Raw genomic sequence first — 18,184 nt, 5'->3', positions numbered from 1 at the left:
CTCTAGTGTGTATTAGTTCTCACATTACACTACCCTGAAATGATCTCATTGGCCATACAGGTAGGACTCTACAGTGTATTTTTGATTTATCTGGCATGTAGCAAAGTCAGCAGTGCAGTAAGCATTTAATTTTACTATAAATGAAATATTTTGAATTTGAAAATATAGATGTGATTTTTCTGTGTAGTAGTTTTGTTACTTTTGTAATTTTCTGTGAAAATAGTTATCAATCAAGTTTCTCCTTCATGAGCAAATTGTAAGAGGATAAGCCCTATTATTAAATTTCTTTCTTAAAATTTAATAAGCACCATTTTGAGGCTACTCAACTAGGAGATATTTATTATTTTTCCCAAATCTTAGTTTTCTGCATGTCCATTTCAAAATAATCTCTGGATATTTCTTGTTTCCTTGGTGGACATGGTGAACTCATTCTATTTGCTTTTAATTTGTTTTATGTCCTGCAGCTTGGCATTAATTTCTTTTGCAGTTCTTATTTGCTTGGAGTCTTATCTTATAAAGGACAATGTCTGCTGTGTGTTATCACCTTGCACCCAGGAAGCAAACTCACCCCATACTCATATGGGGTTCATTCTGGTCCACTGAAGATGAGCCTTTTGCACTGTGAAGCTAGAGAAATATAACACTACACCTGCATAAAGTGTATCAAGACCATGCTGCCTCATCCTTGCATAAAAAGAAACCTAAGTCCATTGACACTATACAAATTGGAGTAAGAAGATCAAACAGGAAATAGAGAGGGGTAAGGAGTCAATTTTTGTTCAAACAATTGTAGAAAGCCCTTCTTGCCCTGCATTAGGTTAGTATTTTCACACGTAGAATGAGCAACATTGAAAGAGACCTTCAGGATCATCTTCACAGAATCACGGAACATTCTGAGTTGCAAGGGAGCCACAAAGATCATCAATTCCCCACTCTTGGGTGAATGGCCCGTGCAGGGATTGAGACCACAAACTTGGCATTATTCTCACCCATCTCCAACCAACTGAGCCAATTTCAGGGCTATCCAGTCTCACCATCAACCCAGCACCACTACAATTCTTCCTAAACCATATCCCCAAGCAACATGCAGACACCTTGAATACTTCTAGAGATGGTCACTCCATCACTTCACTGGGCAACTTATTCCAATGTCCAACTACTCTTTTAGTGATTTTTTTTTTTTTTTTTTTTTTTTTTTTTTTTTTTTTTTTTTCCCCTCATATCTAATCTGAACCTCCCCTGGTACAACTTAAGGCGATTCTTCTTGTACTTTCACTTGAGATATGGCAGAAGAGACCAATGAGGTCTTCCCTGACCTTCCCTGACCTTCCTCTTCTTTAGACTAAACACTCCTACTCTGTCAGTCACTCCTCATGGGACATGTTTTCTAGACCCTTTACCAGCTTTATTTCCCTTCTAGGGACACACTTTACCACCTTTTTCAAGTGAGCAACCCAAAACTGACCTCAGGGTTCGAGGTGTCGGCTGACCAGTGCTCAGTACAGGGGGACAATAAATTTCCTAGTACTGCTGGCCATACTCTGAGCAATTCTCAATATACTCTTACTTGGGGCGGTAGCTCTGCATGGAACTGTCATAACCCAAGGGTAGGACCTGGCACTTTTCCTTATTGAACCTCATATAGCTAGTCTTGGCCCATCAATCCATCCTGCCCAGATATGTCTGCAGAGCCTTCCCACCCTCAAGCAGATCAACACTCCCACCTAACTTGGTGTCACCTGCAAACTTACTGAGGATGCATATGATCCTGTTGTCCAAACCATTGATAAAGGTATTAAACAGGTCTGGTCAAAATTATGAGCCCTGGGGAACACCACTAGTGACCGGCTGCCAGATGTATTTAGTTCCATTTAGTTAATTTTGAATATGAACTGTTTGGAATGAATAAAAAACCAAAGAAACAAATTTGAGATGCTCCCCCTCCCCATTTGGCAACTAAGCCCCACACATCCATTCCCCCACTCCCCATGTAGGATAGGGGGAGAGAAGCATAAAGATGAAAGTGAGAAGCTCACGGCTTGAGGTAAAGACAGTTTAATAGGTAAAGCAAAAACTGCACATGCAAGCAAAGCAAAACAAGGATTTCACTCATGACTTCCCATGGGCAGACAGGTGTTCAGTCAGGAAAGCCAAGATTCATCACGCATAGTCGTGATTTTGGAAGACAAACACCATCACTCCTGAAGCCCTTTCCTTTTTCTTCCCCAGATTTATATGCTGAGCATGATGCCATACAGTGTGGGAAATCCCTTTGGGGTCAGCACATTGTTCTGTCCTCTCTCAACTCCTTGTGTACCCCCAGCCTGCTCCCTGGTGGGGTGGGATAAGAAGCTGCTCAGCAACAACTAAAACAACCCTGTGTTATCAACATTGTTTCCAGTACAAAACTAAATTATAGCCCCATGATAGATACTATGAACAAATTAACTCTATTCCAGACAAAACCAGCAAAACAAGTAAAGATGGGTTAATACTAGAATACAATGTGACCCTGTAAGAAGTGATGGTGTTGTATAGCAAGTGGAATCCTTCTCTCTGAATGACTGCTCCTGGACTCCTGCTTGGAGTTATAAATATGCAGTGGATTGCTGCAGATAAGCCACAGATTCCAACTGTACATTTAGCTTTTTGAAAGTTGTAAGAGGAGAAAAGTACATTCTGCTGTTCCGAACAAAGGCCTTTTACTTACGTACTTTGATCACAAATTTGCGTACAGTCTATGGAAAGTTTAGTTTTACTGCTGTGTTTAGAATATTTAAGTTATAGTTGCAAATAATAATTGCAAACATTACAGATGATCCTGTGGTAACCTGTAACAAATTGCTTCCTCATAGTACAACACAGGTGGAAGATCATTATTCAGATGAACTAGCACACACTTCAATATCATCCAAATTAATCTCATAAAATCCATGACATATTCATCAAAATAAAGACTGTCCTGCAAAATTTGGGACAGATGGCAGTGCAAGATGACATCTTTTCTAAATGTGTCAAAATATTCACTCATTCAAGCAATATGATTGGTTGCACATTGTGGGTGCATTATTAAAATAACAAAAGCAGTAAAATTCACTTGGAAGAACACCTGCTGTTAGAGTGACTTAATATAAGTAAGCCAAAACATATAATTAAGCAATATAAATATAATTACTTCACTGACAAATAAGTTAACAATGGCTATTGCAATTCTTAAAGTGGTTTTAAGTCAGTGAATTACAACTGTATTTAAATTTACAACATTTAAAACCAAAACATACCATAAGCGACTTAAGGAAGTATCCTTCATATCATATAGAAAAATATAAGAATGGACACACAACAGTTGTCTCCTAGATGACTAGATCAGATAGTATGTATTTCTTCACCATTTGAAGCAAGACAGCATAGAAGTGATTGATAAGTCAAATATCGCACACAATTCAGATTTGAGAATTCAAAGCACTATCTGCTCTCTACTGAGGATCTGACATGGGGGCAGAAACAAAGCATCTAGAAAAGAAGAGCTGCAGATATTATTTTTTTATTTTCTTCAGGACTGAAAATCTCAAAAACTCAGTTTATGGAATCTAACACAACTCTTGTGTAAGGAAATATCATAAAGGTATGAATGTGATTTTTGTTTCAAATTATGGCAAGATCTTCAGTCCCCCTTATTTTGTTCTCTGCTCTGTTCTCAGTGAAGTCAGGCAATGCTCACCTGTTCTTATGCAGGGTCTTGCACTTTGGATGGTGACAAGTGCTGTTATTAAACTGATCAAGCAAACATGCTGTGGAGTGGAACAAGGTCTATCTGTGGAGGCCTAAGCACATATTTGCTACACCACCCTCAGTCTGAAACCATGACAATAACCACAGGGCTCCCACTTGACCATTACTTAGTTTAGTAGCTAGCTAACTAAAATAAGAACATCAAATTACTGGTCTTATGAAAAAAAAATAGGAAATCTGTTTCAAGTGATTGTGCATGGGGCAAATGTCTATTTGCTGGTGGCTTGCTTTTTTTTTTTTTTTTTTTTTTTTTTTTCTGGCAGGATGGGGAACAGGAACAAAATCGCCTGGTGCAGCTCCACGAAAATGCATGTGGGTGAATATGGCAACAACAGGCTGGTACTGTAGAAACTGCTACTGTAAAGGGTTAACAAAGACTGCACTTGCTGTACATGACCACGGAGCAGAGAGATCGGCAGTGTGAATTGTGTGATCCTCCGGAACACACACGCACACACACAGGGACACACGCAGGGACACCTTCACTCCTCCGTGTGCGCATTGCCCACCTGTCCAGCCCCCGGTGCCCGCCCCGGCTCTGCCGGCGCCGCTTCGCGCGGGGATGCGCCGCTCCTTCTCGGGGGGCTGTGGATGGAGATGCGGTTTCTGTAGCGCTGGGCTGGTTTCTGCGGGGAGCCATTGGCTGGCGGCTTTGTGAATTTCATTCAGTTTGGTCCAATAGCGGGAGGAGAGCGCCTGGTACAGCCTGGACCTCTCCCCCCCTCCTCTCTCTCTCTCCCCCCCCCCCCCCCCATCTCCCTCTCTCTCCCAGCTCGCCTTGCCTTGCAGATCAGTCTCTCCGCGGCTCGGTCTTTCTGCACAGGCAATCACAGCTCCTACTTGCAGACTCAACTCTCCCTCTCGCACTGATTGCAATGAATTTTCTGGCTGAATGTAGGTCGCTTACAACCGAGAACACGAGTTTCCTTCAAATCCAGTGTTGTAGTCTTTCTTGTTATTTTTAATTTTTCCCCCCTTTCGTGGTCGTTGCATTCCTTTGGAGAAGCCGATCGCATTGGATTCCAAAAAGACGAGCAGGAACCGTATGTGAATAATCCTGGCTGCATGATAGCCCGAGAGGATTTCCTGAAAGATTCTGGCTGTGTAAAAAAGACCCCTATGCTTCTGCAGCTTACCCAGTGTTAAGGTAGGAGTACCGGCTTTGCAGTTTTATCGTTCATTTTATTTTTTTTTTTCCCTGTTGTTTTTTCTGTTCTACTCCCCCCACCCCTTTTTTTTTTTTTTTTTTTTTTTTTTTTTTTCTCGGCGAGGGTGGGGGAAGAGAGGGAGAGGTGTTGCAGTTGGTACTCTGGCAAAGGGCGAGCAGTTTGCTGCAGTCGTCTGTGCTTTTACTTTTCCCATCATGATAAAGCGATACTTTCTTTCTGACATTTCCACCATCATACGCGATCTTCTTGTCACATATGCATATTTATGCAAATTTATTTCTTTTTTACCCACTTCGGTCTCGTCCCTTATACCCCCTTGCACCATAATTTGTTTGGAAGCATTTTGCTGCAATCAGCTATTTGGAAAGGCTCTGAGGTTCTGTGTGAGATGTTTACAAAGTAGCTTTGCCTTACAGGGAAATAAACAGAAGAGTGTGGAGGAGAGGAGGGAAAAATATCTGCAATACAGGCAGAGGAAAGAAAGAGCGAAGCCACAGTTTCTTGCAAGCGCGAAGAGGGTCAGGAGCGGTACCTCATGCTCTGTGTGAGCCTGTGGTTTTTCAGGGAAACACAAAACCAACACGTAGGGTTTTGGTTAACCACTTTCCTTGCCACTACCACAACCACGAAAATCAAAAAGAGACAGGGACAGGGACGGGCGGGGGGTACAAGGGAGGCGGCTGCTCAGGGGAAATCTTGGATCTCCGGGATTAAGCGGTTCACCCGCTTTCGCTTAAGCTATTCCGTGGTGGCTTTTTTTACCCTCCCCCCACCCCCCCCCGCTTTTTTTTTTTTTTTTTTTTCCTCTTTCCTTTCTTTCTTTCTTTTCTCCTTCTCCCTTCTTTTTCTTTCTTTATTTCCTTTCCGGGCACGGGTAAAATGCCCGCTTTTGTGATGGGCATGGGCTTCCGCACGTGATGGAGCGGGGACTGGCGCTGGGGAGAGCCAGCGTGCGCGGACCGGTGGCGGGGGGCGGGGGAAAAAGAAAAGGAGAAAAAAAGAGACAAGCACCGCCACCGCTCACCCCCACACGCACACTCCTCCCCAGCTCGGCAGTAAATCGGCTTCTCTGCAAAGCTGGGGCGGGGGCTGGCGAGGCGGGGGCCGGCGGCGTGAGGCGCCTCCGGGGCCGCCGTGCATTGCCCCTTCCCCGCGGGAGAGGCCGTCGGCAGCCCCGCACCGCCCCGGGCAGCGGGGGCGGCCCCGCCGCAGCCGCCCTGGCGGAGGGGGCCGAGCAGCCGCCGTTCCGCCCGCCCGCCCCCGCACGCATCTCGCGGGCGCGCAGGGTCGGGGCGGGCAGGGCGCGTCCCGCGCAGCCGCTGCGGAAGGGCGCGGGACGCGGGACGCGGGACGCGGGACGCGGGACGCGGGACGCGGCAGCGGAGCGGGGCGGGCGTCCCGCCGTCGTGCCTGGAGCGGAGCTAAGAATAGATGGCGTCGCGGCCGGGAAACTTGGCCGGTCCGGGCGCCCGGCGTTGGGGGGGAGAGAAGTTTGCGGGGGACGCGGCGGCAGAGGCGGGGCGCGGCCGCCAGGTGGCGGTGCGGGCCCTTCCAGCCGCGCGCCCGCCGCCCCCCGCGCCGCAGCGCCGCGCGCCCCGCCGCGGGGCCGTCCCGCGCGCGCCGCGGTCCGAGCGCGAGTCTGAGGCGCCGCCGGGCCTGGGGGGCGCCGGGAGCGCCGGGCGGCCGAGCGCAGGCCCGAACGGGTGTGAGGAGCCTCGGCCGGGCGGGGAGCAGGGAGGGACGGCAGCGCCTGAGCCGTGCTTCGGAGTGCCTGTGTGCCCGGCTGCCCGCCTGCAGCCTCCCTGGAGTTACCGCCTTTCGTAGGGATGGCTCAAACGCACGGCCAAGTTCGGATGTTTGGTATTTGGAGAGAAACCAACGCCGCCACAAAAACCCAAAATACACCCCCCACACCACCCCTCACAACACCCCTTTAGCCTGATGGTTGATCCATGTTGGAAGGAAGCACTGATAAAATCCTAGTTTGGTTTTAAATTAAAAACGTTAAAGACATAGGTGCGTGTGTTTAGGAGATTAGAATTCAAAGCTTAATTGGAGGAATTTACAGTTACAATATAATGGAAATCCCTGCTATTCTTCTCTTCCTAAAACATAAATACAACTGCTAATGCATATCTCATGTATTAAGGAGTAATATTTTTCCCATATCATGTGAGTCAAAAATCACGGTTTTATTAGACGTATAAATCGTCAGCACTAAAGAAATAAACTATTAGTCACCTTAAGAAGCAATTATTTCCACTAGTTTTAATTCCTAGGTAAGAACACTGCTTTGCATTGTTTAAAAAAAAAAAAAAAAAAAAAAAAAAAAAAAAAAAAAAAAGCTGATTTCATATGTCAAATGAACTCCGCATTTTATTTTCATTTTACTTACAAAATATGTACTTTATATTCCATCTATTGTTAGCTATGTAGGCTTCTGTATAGGTAGCCTTTGTATGGATGTGCATTAAGGCAGGAAATTCCGAGTATTTTTTGCTTATATTGCTGAGTAGAGGGTTGCATGCATTGTCTTATGAACCATATTCCAATGAATCATTAAGATTTGGAAACCGTGAAAGCGTGTCATGCAGTTTCTGGTTACTCAAAACAGCAATGTCTATGGGGGCAAATATTATTCTCAGAAGAATAGAAAAAGAAATTTAATTTTGATGTAATATTTATAATTGTGAAATTATTAGTCCTTAGTCTATAAATACAGCTACTATTACCCTTACTCTCTCTTCTCTCTTCATATGCCAGTATATTGTATAGTTCCAATTATTTTTGGTGGGTCGTGTGCAAGTACAACCTATTAAGTTGTGCCAAATACTAAAACTGAAATTCAGTTTGACACCCAAAACATTTTGGTCTTATATTGAATGAAAAATGTAAAAAAACAAAAGAATTCAAATTAGCTCCGAATTAGCTTTGTTCTCAAGAGGACCAAGCTAACTCAGAGCTAATTAGAATTATTTACTTTGTTTTTAATTTTTCATTGAATGTAATATCCCTTAGTTTTCATCTCTACTGGAGTACATGGATATAGATAAGAAAATACATTTTCCTTCTGCATTTCTGGAGGGAGTGATTACTTACCCACTCTTGTTTTAAAATGCAGTGCTGTATAACGGAAGTGCAGACTGTAAATTCAAGAATTCTCATTTTTTTTGTCTTGATCAGCAAAGCACAGTGATCAGTGTGATTTCTTTTAAAGTCATCACAATGCGAGCAAACAAAAGCAAGCCTCATAGCGTGAACAGAACAGGCCAACTGGATTAAATTAGGACAAGTGATAAAACTGGTATGTTTACTGGAGATGCCATGCTAGCATATATATTTTGTAGTCTTCCAAATACTTTATCTTTAGCTGATTCCATGTTCTTGGGTGGATCATTCACCTGAAAATGCTTACATTTGATAAAAATGTCAATCCTAATAGCATCCTTCAGCTAGAGACCTGTCACGCAGAGATGAAGGCAAGAGGTAGAAAGAAAACCCATTTAACTAAAGCTTGGTATTAAAAATATTGTATAGAAACAAGGATCTCTTTGGCCTCCTTTATTTTTTAACAAAAGATTGAATCAGCAACACTTGCTGATTGCTACACAGAGGTTTGCACATTTGTTTTTGACAGGTTCTCAATACAGCCTCCTCTTGGCCTTTCAAACATGCACACTGCTATTTGATAGCTGAATCACATAGTGTAAAGAACAGCTCCACCTGGGTAGGACAGGAATAAGCATCATGCTATAACCAGCATATAATTTAGTCATTCTGTCGCTTGAAGACTTGTCATCAGGATTCAGGACCTTTTCTGCATGAGTAAATTGGTTAGTTTTGTGCACAGAATTACAAGGCTGTGAGTCTTTATAGAAATAAAAATCTAATAAAACATAAACACAAGCTGCACAAATCAATATAAGTATCTCATGTCCAGCTGCAGCTATCCTCTGTCACAGTTCAACTCTGGTGCCTTCAAGCAATGTTTGTAAAGCATTTATGCTGTGAGCCATTTTATCCTCACATCTGACAGGGTTATGTACTCAACTATGTCACCTTTTAATAGTTCTCCACTTCTATTGTGTTTGTTTTAGTAGTTCCCAGATTGGATTTGAAAGAAAAATAAAAAAGTACCAATAAAAAAACCCCAAACACCAATGAGAAAAAACACTTTGCTGTCTAGTGGAGGAAGAGCAAGTAACAAGGTTTATTGGCAATATTCTTGGAAAATTTTTAGCAATAAGATAGGGCACAATGGTAATAAACTTTTCATAACTTGGATATATGGGTAGAGAATAGAAAACTGAAAGATGAATTATAGACAGTCAGTAGTGGTTGAATTTAAAAAGTAGGAAATTGTTCTGGAAATGTTTGCAGAGTTTTTTAACCCATGTAAACAAACGGGGATGAGTTTTGACATTAAAAATAAGCTGTATATGACACAGGGTTACTTTATGGCCTGCACTCATAGCTGACATGAGAGTCTGAACAGAATCAGCCCCTGTAGAACACTGGCTTATCCTGTGAGATCTGCAGTGGGGCTTTACCAGTGTCACAGCTAATTCGAACCGAATGCATTACCACATGCTGGAACAATCCCTAGCTAGGAATGCTCAGATTTGTACTGTAATAATCTAAAAATAAATTGCAGTCACTGATGTCACAATGTATGATTCTTTCAGCTTTCTTCTGGGCTGAGCTCACACACCGCTCAGTTTCATAGGACGTATTTCAGTAAGTGTATACCACTGGCGAGCTCGAGTGGAGGGTTAGGATTTTTCATGCTTTTCTCTCATCTGTTATTTATGTGCTGATGGGAAGGCTGAGCCTTTTAAGAGAGGTAAGCTTTGAAAATGAGTGGCACTCTTACTGACTCTGCAGTTACTGTTACAATTTCATATATAGTATGAATATAAATAGAGATTAGTGTGTCTATGAATTTATTTTGAAATAAATTGAAAAAATTTCTGAGATTTAGTTACACAGTTAATTTACTCATTAAGATTAAGCCCCTTCAATGTTCCACCATAACAGATGACAGATAAAATGATACTGGCATGATTTGATGGTAGCAAACTTCCATCTAGCAGTATTTTTCAGATTTGCTTCTGTTGAATGCAGTAGACAAAACAAGGTGGACCACTGAGTCTCTGTTCAGACAGTTCAGAGGTAAGACCTTTCCTCTGTCCTCCAACTGGAGGTAGTCATCGCCAATTAGGAGAGGTCTAGGGCAGCCAGAAATGAAAGAGGACAATCATGAATAGGATTTCTGACTCAAAGTGTTAATTGAAGTGGTCTAATGGCTTGATTATTTTGAAAATTGGTGTCACTGTAGTGTCTGTGTGGGCTGCAGGCCCAGTACAGACCTAGAACAAACAGAGTTTCAAACTCTGTAGTAGTGTTGCTGTCAGATTAACGGTCTTTCCAGGACTGACCAGTGATCTTAGTCAGTGCCATCATGTGGTGATCTTGTGATATTGATGTCAGACAAAGCTGGGTTAGTGATCAAGCTTCTTGATGTGTTAACATCACTTTGGACCCTTAGCGAGAAGATAATGTAGTTTAATGCCAAGTCTTTCAAAAATTTGTTTAGAGGAATAGCATGGAGAATGCTCAAATAAATTAGTTATATTTTCTGTAACTGGATTTCTTTTACAGTTCTAAACTGGTGGAAAGTAAGTGGACAGACTTCAATAAATCTCCTGCTTGGTATATTTTTTTTCTCTGAAACAGATTTCGCTGTAATTATCTCCAAATATCTGTTTGTTCTTTTCTAATAAACAAATACTACATAATACATCACATTTTGACTTCTGATATATGAAAGCCTTACTTTGTATCCATCCAAATGTAATAAAAACCAGGACAAAGCTGACAGTCTCTTTTAAAATAAAATAATTTTGAATCTAGTCAAATTTCTATTGTTTATCCATATATCTTTTTTTAATGCTGATTTTTGTGATACTGATTTTAGACTTACGTTTTGCATACATCTTATGCTTGGAAGTAGATGTGCCAGACAGTTCTTTTCCTCTTAAATAAAGTTTTTTGCAGACACTACACAGAACTCTGCAATGAAAAAGAGCAGGAGTTTATTCAACAATTATCAGTAGTTTACTTATACAACTAAGAATTTTTTATCTTAAAATAAATAGGCTTTACTTCCCCCCTCAATCCCCCTTTCTCTTCATTTCTTTATTTACTTTCCTCCAACATATATATAATTTATCACTTATCCATGAAATACGTCTTTTGAGGTATTGTATATGACTTGGTCATATACAGAAAAAATTACCTTGAAATTGTATAACAAATATATTTATTCTTTGAGACATGTTTCCACCTTTTCTGATCTCTTGCAAATGTTTTCCAGATATATCTTTTCAAGTAAACAAAATTAATTTATTGTTCATGTAGAACACCATATAAGGTATAAGCCATATGCTCTCTAAAGTTCCATACTTTTTTTACTCATTTTTTTTTACTGGAAATAGCATAAACCATTAACATGAAAAGACCTGTGCAACAGGACCAAGATAAATGACCCATTAACAGATTAGTGTCATGCAGTGAGGTCTGTTGGATTCATTGTAAAGATACCTGTTAATCTCAGGGCACTTTTGGTCAGGTTCTTGGAGAAAGTAGTATTTGGATAAAATGGTATAAAGTATTTCCATAGAGCTGGCAATATCATATATAATGCTTATAAGTTTTCTACCAGCTTCCCATTAGCTTCTGCTAATGAAATTGCTTTCAAACCTTTGTTTGAAAAATAAAAAAGAAAGCATAGGCTCTGAAAAATAATGCATCTCCCTCCCTACCTTGAAGAGCTTGTTGTAAGCATGGGTGATTATGCACACTAAAAGAGTATGCTAGATGATATAGGACCATGCACTATTTCAAGTCACTATTGGTGACTGTGTTTATAAAGACAAATATATATATAGATATAGTTATACAGACTTGGTTCCATCTGTGATTTCTTTCTGAAATTTCTTGGATTTGCTTGTCAAAGAAACTGGGCTTGTGTTAGATGAATTATTCACATCCGATCTGTTCACTTTTTAATTTAGTTATTTCATTAGTTGTGGTGATGCTCAAGTTTTTGCCAGCTCTCCAAACTAGCATTTTAACACTGATAAATAATTCTCCTGGATGTTCAGTTGCAATGTTTTTGGATCATAGATTTCTCTATTATTTTACAGCTGATTTGTGACAAAAAAAGGGGCAAAAATCCTCTCCTGGATTCAAGAAGATTTATGCAAGAAGAGGTGAAGCCTGTGTAAATCTTTGGGACATCTGCCATTACCAAAACTCTCTGACTTTTTTTAATTAGTAGGAATGTATCTGGATTTCATGGGATATCTTAGGCAAAGAATGAAAGAAAGATTATAGCAATGACTAGAGGAAGCAGCTAGTGAGTTGTTGCTGTGTGAAATGTAATGTTTACATTTACCCTTCATGTAAACATTAGTGCACATGATCCAATGCAGCAATTCAGGAAAGCATTCATCATAGTGTTTCTTCTAAGTCAGATATGTAGTCACTGATTTGCTTTCTATAGTTTCCCAATCCAAATATATCTCTACCAATGATATTATTATGTCTGCCTACTGCATTTTATATCATCTACAGGAAAGCAAAGATAAGTTCTCAGTACACAATGGTGAGAGGGGAAGTAGAACTTTCTGCAAATTATGCACAGCCGGACAGATGAGCTATGGTGCCTGAGGCTGTGAATTTATATTAACACAGCCAGCAGTAGGTCTGCTTCCTGAATTAGAAATATTCAGTTTGTGTAGTTTTCAAATGTGCAGGTGGTGAATTTGAGGACAGATGATGTAGATCCAGTGGTTTTGACGTATTAAGTAATAGCAGTTGGCATAACTGGAAATTAATTGTGGAGCTGGATGAGAGAGCTAGTGTATTATTGTGGTAATATTTTACTTAGATCAGCTACACAAGTTACAGTGCAGGTGGACTTGCTGCTTAAATCTAAAGACTCTTAACAACTATTAAGAAAATACATTGCTTTATTTAATCTTATATTTATTATATCTTTATTTTTCTCAAGATCTTGTAATTAACTGTTAGTGTTTTTGAAGACAAATGGTTCTTGTTTATATTGGCTTGATGTCATCTTTACACAGAGATGTTTCAAATACAGTACCTTAGGAATATGAGATGCAGGCCACCTGGGACTTAAATTAAAAACAAAAAAAACACAAAACAAAACAAAAAAAACCACAACAAAACACCAACCAACCAACCAAACAAACAAACAAAAAAACAAAAAAACCCCACCAAAAACAAAACCCCCAAAAAACCCCCCAAAACAAAAACTAGAAGAACCAGTAAACTTTTTATACTGTTGTACTGTGAAAGGCATGCTGCTTTGATTTAACTGCCCTGATCTGGTACAGAGGTGTGATGTTACTGAAATGCAGGGGATTAATGGTGCAGTTAGCATGTGCCATTACTCTTACAGCAAGTTGTTATGGTCATAGAGAGGCATGGAAGCAGAAGCAAAAGTTCCTCTCTAGAAAAGCTGACTGACCCTCTTTTGTGCTGAAGAGTAGCAAATGTATATTTGTCCTTGTAATTTTCAATCTGTATTTTCTTTTTTCCTGTTGGCCTTGGAAATAAGCTGTTCTAGTGAATTGTCCTCTTGTCCAAATCTGTCTTGTCTATAAAACTTTCAGCTTGAGAAAACTGAAATTAGAGCATGCAGTTAAAATCTTTTATTTTCTTTCTTCCCTTTCTGCAAGTTGTTGTTGTTGTTTGTTTTCTGTAATTTTTTGTTTGTTTGGTTGGGGTTTTTTTTGGTTGTTTTGTTTTGTTTTGTTTTCTTATCATCCTAGAAATGTTTTCCACTCATGACATAATAAAGGTGTAATACTGGTCAATATGCTGATCAATAAAGTAGAAACCCCGTTAACTCTTGGGTGATTTGCATTAGCAGTTCTCTTATGCTGAATTTGAGTGTCTTTTAGTGAAGGATTTCTTGTTCTGGCAGTGAAAATTACATTAGCAATGTAGAAGTTAAACTAGCAATGCTGTAGAAATGATAGGAGATGGGAAGCAGTTGTAGTAGTGCCAATGTGTTGAATTCTCTTAGCTATTAAATAGGTAAGATTGGACATCTAAATAAACCTTGCATTTTGTATATAAGTAAATGATCACTGGATAATAACACTTCACAGAAACATCCTTCTGTGGTAGATTTAATTTTCTGTTTGCCCCTGGAGAGTGGTCATTTGGTGAGGCTTGATACTTCACTGCTTCCTGAAACCAATTAGAACTGGTTTTTTCAAGAGGAAACAAAACATGTACATTGGAGAAGATACTGTCTGGAGCCTGAAACATCAATAAAGATGATGGAGAGATGGCAGTTCTATCTTGGGAGACAGCAAACGGTTTTCTTAACAGCAGTGATAGCACTTGTAACACCACTTCTAGCTCTTAAGGCCTGAAAGCTAAGCACTAAGCATATTCATGTCTAGGCTGAGGAGATTGCATATTCCAGTTCTTACCTTCTCTGTGAAAGATGAGGATGCTTCCTAAATGACCCAGCCTCTCCCTCTCTTACTTATCATCCCCAGCATGGTGGGGGTTTTCCTTCTCTTGTTTATTACTGCCTCAAGAGCCCCATCCTAGTCACAGTCTGTAAACAGGCACTGAGTTATGGACTGATGACCAGTTTCAAAGGAAGGCTAACAGATTAACTTCCAAAGAAAAAGAACATGATGACACACAGGGATAGTACACACATAAGAGCATAGAGAGTATAGTAACAGGAGGAGTGGCAGTTCACATACTGTGTTCTGGAGAACTTAAACAAGGAGCATATAAATCAAGTTGGATTTACAACAGGAGCTGATGATTCTGGACATGAGGGTTTGGTTTAGTCTGAGGAGGTACAATGTAGAAATTATTGGTCAAGGTAAAATACAATTTTTAATATCATCATCCCTCTGTAAAAATCTAGATTGGAAGCTTTGAAATTGAGTCTGTTTTCTTCTGAATAATATTTTATTTCTATTTTTCCCTAATAAAGTATTTAATGAAATAAAGCCATTTCTTCTTACAGAAACCATAGCCAGTGGTATCACCAATGAATATCTTTTTAGCTGGGAATGTTTACTTGTTTGGCTTTTTTTTTTTTTTTTTTTTTTTTTTTTTTTTTTTTTTAATGCTGTTTATCCCAAGAATTATAAAGAGTCATCTTTTTTGTTTCATTTCACATACTCAGCATTTTGGAGTGTTGGATTTTTGTTTTGTTTTGTTGAGTTTTTTTGGGGTGGGTTTTTTTTGTTTGTTTGTTGGTTTTGGTTTTGTTTGTTTGTTTGTTTGTTTGTTTTTTGCCTGTGTGCTTTTGTTTGGATTTTTTCACCCCCACCTGCCAAATTTTACTATTAATTTGCCGTTTCTCAGAGAAACTAGTTTTGCAGAGAAGTGCATGAAGGATGTGAAGAAATTTACCTGGAATTATATAAAGGTAGGCTTAATAAACTGTGGGTTTTAATGGTTCTGTCACTGGTACATGAGGGTGAGGGAAAGAAAATTAGAGTAAAATGAGCCTTCATCCTACTCATATACGTCACTTAAAGATATTAATGTAATTGTTGTTAAAGACTGTGCAGTTGCTGCTTAACAATTATTTCACATCTAAGTTATATTTCATAGTTATAAAACTTTTTTCTGATCACTTCATAAAACAGAATGAATATACTTTGCTTAGCTCAAAATTTGCTAAGAAGTAAAGCAGACAGAAGAAAGCAGTTTTTCCTCAGAGGTTTCAGAGTGCTAGTCTTTCAAGTTCTTAATAAGCAACTTTCCCCTATCTATATAAATGGACATATTGCATACAACAGAGATTTTGAGAGCAATTTTTCTTTGCTTGCTTTGAACTGTGTATTTAAAAGATTACAAGCATGTCTAAGATCTCATTAACACTGTTGCATTGGTTTATACCATTGTCTTCAGTGACACTGTGCCTAATATCTGAGTGTCTAGAAGTATTTAGTGCTTAAAAAAAAGGATAGTAATTTTCCAGGATTTTCCCCTCCTTTTGCAGCTAATATCTCATCATTTAATGTATTGATTTGGCAGAGGTGTCTCTTTTCAGCTACGAAGAATTTGTTCTCTGTGGAGTAAATTGTTTACCAGCCAGCTATATGTGTTTGCCTTAGTGAATCTGAGTGAAATTGTCCATCACAAATTCATGTAAGTGCATTAACCTTCTTGACATTGTGACTCTGAAAAGTTAAGATGAGGTGAATGACAGGAGGTGGTGAAAATTAGATTCTTGAACAGGATGCACATTTTACTGTGTGTAAATAAGCTTAGAACTTAAGTGATTTTTAGAGATAAATTTATATTTTAAATTTATTTACCCCCTTTAGATGATTCTTGTTAAACAGGAATAGTATCTTTTATCAGAATTTTAGTTCTTAATCCACGCTAGTATGTACTCAGATTTTATGTTTAGACAAACATAAGTCATCGGAAGTTGCAGGTACAGAAGGAAGAAAATGGATAAAAAAAACCTAATCACAACATTTTTTATTCCTTTACAGCAATTTCTTTTTCTGCTGACATGTATACCAGGATTGATTATTTTTAGTACATACTTTCCATGAATAAATAAGCACTGAATTTTCTATAAGAAGATATCTCAGACTAGTAGTAGTTTTCTAGGGAAGTTTAATAAAAGTTTGGCTGAAGAATTCAACTTTCTAGAACAATATATTGGCTTTATTTGCAAAAAACATAGTTTCTTTTTTTCACCAAAAAAATAAAAAAAACTATAAAGAATATAGGCTTTGCTAGATTGTTACATGCTATCCAGAGACTTTCATACATCTTGAGAATAGTTTGTTTGGTGGAGAGAGGAAAGAAACAAAGGAATTAATTTATTATTTATTTTTGTTTCTTTTTTATTTCTTTGTTTAGGATTTTTTTTTGGCTAATGTACTGTATAAGGCAAAATTAATTTCAGATATCTAAGACTGGTATATACCCCAGCCTGCAACACTACTCAATTTTACTTCAGAAATGCACAAAATGGCCACTGTAGGGAAGGAGAGTAGAAGGTAAAGATTTGAGTCTAGTCCAAATAAAGAATCAGAATGTAGCTCCAGCACTTAGATTGGGAAATCCTTTGGGGTTCTCTGATCTGGATGTAGCTGATGTCGTGCCAGGAATCACTCTTGCTTATCTTCCATGATTTTGAAAGTTGTATGTTCATGGACTGCCATGACATGGCATATACAGAAAAACCAGAAGATTAGGCACAGCTAGCATGGGTTTAGGAAATGTAGGTCCTGCTTGAACAATGTGATCTCCTTTGATGACCAGGTTACCTGCCTAGTGGATGAGGGAAAAGTTGTAGTCTGCTTGGATTTCAGTAAAGCCTTTGACACTGTGTCACCCAACATTCTCTCAGGGAAACCGGCAGCCGTGTCTTGGACTGGTGCACTTTTGGTTGGGTTGAAAAATGACTGGATGGCTGGGTTGAGAGAGTGTGGTGGTGAGTGGAGTTATGCTCGTGTCAGCTGGCCACAAGTGGTGTTCCCGAGGGCTCAGTGTTGGGGCCAGTCCTATTTCATATCTTTATCGATGATCAAGTGCATTCTCAGAAGTTTGCAGGGGACACCAGGTTGTGTGGGAGTTTTGATCTGCTAGAGGGTAGGGAGGCTCTGCAGCGGGATCTAGACAGCGTGGATGGATGGGCCAAGGCCAGCTCTATGAAGTTCAGTAAAATGAAGTGCCGGGTCCTGCGCTTCAGTCACAACAACCCCATGTAGGGTTTCAGCGTAGAAAGAGGAAAGAATTTTCATTCTAGATTTTCGTATGTATTGTTACACAAAGAGTGTTCAATTGAAGTGTGGTAATTTTTAGGTTCAAGTGTTGCATGTCTGTGCACTACATATGAGCCTTCTGTACTGTAAAGTAAAAGTCTACAAAACAAAATGTAAGGAAAGCTGAAGCAGGAAGGTGGACAAAAGAGGGACCATTCTCACTGTAGCGATGGTTTTTCCCACAACTACCTACCATACAACACTCGTGGTATTTGCAGTTGTAAGACTGTGATAATAACAGCACAAGACCTAAAGTGTGAGAACTTCAAGGGAAAAAGAAAAGTGATGTTATGGAGGGTTCTGGAAAACACTCCGGTAGCTTAGATGATAGCTTACAGGGCTGCAAATTGCAGACCC

At 39.7% G+C, this 18,184-nt stretch overlaps 1 protein-coding gene across 2 annotated transcripts in view; it reads left to right on the top strand.

Moving 5' to 3' along the window:
• Positions 1–4,555: 4,555 nt before the first annotated feature.
• Positions 4,556–18,184, top strand: part of NLGN4X (neuroligin 4 X-linked) — a 161,404-nt gene continuing 147,775 nt past the window's right edge. Inside the window, exon 1 of one of the 2 annotated variants that reach the window (XM_040056255.1) lies at positions 4,556–4,939. The gene's annotated coding sequence lies outside the window, so the exon portion shown is untranslated. The remainder of the gene's footprint in view (positions 4,940–18,184) is intronic. The other variant, XM_040056254.2, reaches the window with a different exon arrangement.

Source organism: Hirundo rustica, chromosome 2, assembly GCF_015227805.2.
Source record: "Hirundo rustica isolate bHirRus1 chromosome 2, bHirRus1.pri.v3, whole genome shotgun sequence".
Taxonomy (NCBI): domain Eukaryota; kingdom Metazoa; phylum Chordata; class Aves; order Passeriformes; family Hirundinidae; genus Hirundo; species Hirundo rustica.
Note: the sequence above shows the minus strand (reverse complement) of the source record. Positions and strands in the feature narration are given on the sequence as shown.